The sequence below is a fragment of the Chiloscyllium plagiosum genome, chromosome 7 (genome assembly GCF_004010195.1).
Source record: "Chiloscyllium plagiosum isolate BGI_BamShark_2017 chromosome 7, ASM401019v2, whole genome shotgun sequence".
Taxonomy (NCBI): domain Eukaryota; kingdom Metazoa; phylum Chordata; class Chondrichthyes; order Orectolobiformes; family Hemiscylliidae; genus Chiloscyllium; species Chiloscyllium plagiosum.
Genome location: NC_057716.1, coordinates 101589106 through 101594017, shown reverse-complemented (window position 1 = coordinate 101594017; position 4912 = coordinate 101589106).

Genomic DNA, 4912 nt, shown 5'->3' with positions numbered 1-4912 from the left:
CAGACACACACACACACAGGCACACACACACACACAGACAGACACACCCACACTCACACACACACACACACAGACAGACACACACAGACAGACACACAGACACAGACAGACAGACACACACACACACACACATACACACACACCAGCTTGTTCAGGAATAGCTTCTTCCCTGTTGTTATCAGACTGATGAATGGACTGTCTAACTTCAAATAATGCTGATCCGGTTAGCGTTTATCTAGCCTCACGCACCTCCTGTGTGATATAACCTATGTGCCTCACTCTGTCTAGGTTCTTTTCAAACCTGTGATCTGTATGTCCTTGCTGACTATGACCTGCCTGTTTTGATTGCAAACAAAAGCTTTTCACTGTACTTAGGTACATGTCACAATAAATAAATCAAAGTCAAATCAAATCAAATTCTGATCCTGTGATGTGTGAAGGCAAAGTAACTGCACTGAGAATATAGCATGAAGCAGGACTGTCAGTGTGGCATCAATCAATGGGGAATCACCCCTGGCATCTCGTCACTGGTACCATATAAGATTCTGAGCGGATTTTACAGGATGGGTGTGGGAAAGACATTTCCTTTTGTAGGGGAATCTAGAATCAGGGATATTTAGTCAGTGTAGCAAGGTCAGCTGGGTGGACCTCATAGAATATGAGTTCCCTGATTGGGGCTGCTAATCTGGTTCCATCAGGGAGCCCGGGCTGACAGATATAATGAGGTCAGACACTCGGGGAGTTGACTCTGAAGAGGCTGTACCAGAGCCAAGGACACTCCAAGGGGAAATAAAAAGGGTGACTTGGTGACGGGATATCGGCCTCTGTGGTGTTATTTCAGGATTATCATTTAAACATAGCAACATAGAAAAGAGGAGCAGGAGTAGGCCTTTCGGCCCGTCGAGTCTGCTTCGCCATTCCAAACAATCATGGCTCACTATCCAACTCTATGCCCTGTTTCTGCTTTCTCCTCATACCTTTTGACCCCTTCACCCTAAGAATTGTATCCAACCCCCCTATTGAAAATATTTAACATTTTGGTCTAGAACATTTTCTGTGACAGAGATTTTATTTTATTTGCTATGGGACATGGGTATCACTGGCTCGGCCCAGCATTTATCGCCCGTCCCTAGTTGCCCCTTGAGAAGGTGGTGATGAGTTGCCCTCTTGAACTGCTGCAGCCCATCTATTGTTGGTAGACCCACAAATCCATGAGGGAGGGGATTCCAAAGGCTCACCACTCTCTGGGTGAAGACACTTCTCATCTCAATCAAAATTTAACAAAAGTAATTTAAATTAGAGTCATAGAGAAACAGACCCTTCGGTCCAACCCATCCATGCCAACCAGATATCCCAACCCAATCTAGTCCCACCTGCCAGCACCCGGCCCATATCCCTCTAAACCCTTCCTATTCATATACCCATCCAAATGCCATTAAATGTTGCAATTGTACCACCCTCCACCACTTCCTCTGGCAGCTCATTCCATACACGTACCACCCTCTGCGTAAAAAAGTTGCCCCTTAGGTCTCTTTTATATCTTTCCCCTCTCACCCTAAACCTATGCCCTCTCGTTCTGGAATCCCCCACCCCAGGAAAAAGACCTTGTCTATTTACCCTATCCGTGCCCCTCATGATTTTATAAATCTTTATAAGGTCACCCCTCAGCCTCCGACGCTCCAGGGAAAACAGCCCCAGCCTGTTCAGCCTCTCCCTGCAGCTCAGATCCTCCAACCCTGGCAACATCCTTGTAAATCTTTTCTGAACCCTTTCAAGTTTCACAACATCTTTCCGATAGGAAATTCTCATTAAGTCTCCATAATTCTCACTAAAAAGTATTGGAGTGCTCCATTTAAGACAGAAAAAAGACTTCCAGGAAAATTGTGAGCCTTTTGGATTATCCTCCTCAAATGGTAGTGGATGCAGAACCTTAAAATATCTTTAAGGCAGCGGGAGATGGATTCCTGATGTCCAAGGGGGGAATGAAAGATTTTCGGGGAAATGCAGGAATGTAGTGTTGAGGTTAAAATCGGATCAGCCACAATCTTACTGAATGGTGTAGCAGACTTGAATGGCTGATTGATCTTCTCTTGTTCCTTGTTGACATGTTAGCACTGATCTAATCTAATCTTTAAGGCAGCGGGAGATGGATTCCTGATGACCAAGGGGGGAATGAAAGATTTTCGGGGATATGCAGGGATGTAGTGTTGAGGTTAAAATCGGATCAGCCACAATCTTACTGAATGGTGTAGCAGACTTGAATGGCTGATTGATCTTCTCTTGTTCCTTGTTGACATGTTAGCACTGGGTCACTGGGGGTTGTTGCTGGTGGTGATAATGTAATGGAAGGGAAATGGTGACAGGTTTCTCTAAGGAAAGGAGATTGTTCAGGGGTCACGAACCTACCTGGTATGCCCATGTGTCAAAGGTTAATTCTCACAATTCTGTGGGAAGCAAATCTTGGGGGAAGCATTAAACATCAGCAATTTCTCCCTCATTTCTTGTCCATTGGACCAGCAGAGATAGTGGGACATGCCTAGTGAGCAGAAAAGGCTACTTATTATCCCATAACGAAATCTTCTGGAATAAACCAAAGAGAAGGTACCAGTCTCATGGTATTATCCCTGGACAGTTAATCCACACAACCAAGGAAATATTTCTGGGACCAGGTTCAAATCCCACCGTGGCAGATTGAATCCAATTTAAAAATCTGGAGTAAGAGTCTAATGATAACCATAAATCGATTGTTGAAAACTCCAATCCGGTTCCCTAATGTCCTATAGGGAAGGAAACTGCCATCCTTACCTGGTCTGGCCCACATGTGACTCCAGACCCACAGCAATGTGGTTGACTCATTGACCCAGTGGGCAATTAGTGATGGGAAATAAATGCTCTCGTTCTGTGAATGAATGTTAAAAGAATTGGTGAGTACAGGAGAAGTCAAATCACGCTCTAAATGTTAATTCTTTCCGCGATGCTGCCAGACCCACTGAGTTTCTCCAGCACTTTTGGACTTCAGTTCAGAGTTGGTGATTGCTTTAGACCCTGATTTAATCAGAAGCTTAGAATCTGAGCGATCGCTGTTAAATTGGGTGGGTCTTAAGAAGTGTTGAGGAATGGATTCCATCCTACTGCCCGAAACGTCGATTCTCCTGCTCCTTTGTTGCTGCCTGACCTGCTGCGCTTTTCCAGCAACACATTTTTCAGCTCTGATGGGCTGCACTGTACAGGTGAGACCAGCATGTGCAGTTTTGGTCTCCTTATTGGAGGAAGGATGTCTTGGCTTTACAAGGAGTGAAACAAAGGTTTCCCAGACTGATTCCTGAGATGGCAGGACAGAGGCACGAAGAGAGAATGGATCGGTGAGGATTATATTCACTGGAGTTTAGAAGAGTGAGTGTTGGGTGTTTCTCATTGAAATCTAGAAAGTTCTAATAGAGTGACAGGATAAACGCAGGAAGGATGTTACTGCTGACCCAGGAGTCCTGAACCAGGGGGTCTCAAGGAAACAGGGTAGGCCGTTCCAGACTTGAGATGAAGAGAAATGTCTTCATCCAGAGAGTGGTGAGCCTGTGGAATTCTCTGCCATAGAAAAGTGATTGAGTTCAAAACGTTGAATGTTCTCAAGCAGGACGGTGGGATTTGCACCCCTCACCAATCCTAATGTGTGAACCTCATAGAAACGTACAAGAGGCTTAGGGAACAGGGGTAAGGAGGAATTTCTTCTCTCAAGGTCAGTGAATCTGCAGAATTCTTTACGGTAAAGGCTGGGTCTTTAAGTATATGAAAGGCTGAGATAGACTGATACTTAATTAGTAAGGGAATCAAGGGTTATGGCTAAAGCTAGGAATGGAGCTGAGGATTATCAGATCAGCCACAGTCTCATTGTATGGTGGAGCAGATTTGATGGGCTAAGTGGCCTCCTTTTGCTTTTACATATATGGTCTCATTGTCTTTTGGCAGAATAGGCTGGGGCTGTTTTCCCTGAAGCATCAGAGGCTGAGGCATGACCTTATAGAGGTTTATAAAATCCTGAGGGGCACAGATAAGGTAAAGAGACAAGGTATTTTTCCTGGGGTGGGGGAGTTTAAAACTAGAGGGCATAGGTTAAGGGCGAGAGGGGAAAGATATAAAAGGGACCTAAGGGGAAACTTCTTCACACAGAGGGAGTGCGTATATGGAACGAGCTGCCAGAGGAAGTGGTAGAGGCTGGTACAATTACATTTAAAAGGCATATGATTAGGAAAGGTTAGATGGGCCAAGTGCTGGCAAATGGGACTAGATTAGGTGAGGATATCTGGTCGGCATGGACAAGTTGGACGACAGAGTCTGTTTCCATTCCATACATCTCTATGACTCTATGACTCCTTTACCTTGTAGAGTCGAGGAACTATTTTAGCACATCTAATATATTAACTAAATTCCTGTCTGAGGGAGATTTGCAGTGCTGGGGAAATGGTCACAAAACTGTCAAAGGGCAGCAACTTGAGATTATTTGGATAACCACTCTCACATAGCTAGCATAGGTATGTTGGCCTGAATGGCCTCCCATTGTGCTGACCATGAGCTGTGCACAGCAAGATCTTATAAGCAATGAAGAAATAAACAATCAAATACTGTAATATGGAACATGTTGAAGGAGGAAAACTAATTAATGGCATCAGGGGACGTGGCCCTGATATTTCTCCAATTCTGCCCTGAACAGTTAAATAGCACTTTGGTATTTGTGTGTGTGTGTGTCAGTGAGAGAGAGAAAGAGAGTGTCAGAGTGTGTGTGAGTGTGAGAGAGAGTGTGTGTGTGTAAGAGTGAATGTGGGTGTGTGTATGCATGTATGTGTGCATGTTTGTGTGAAAGCATGTGTGTGAGTTTGTGTGTGTATGTGTGTGTATGTGAGTCTGAGTGTGAGAATGT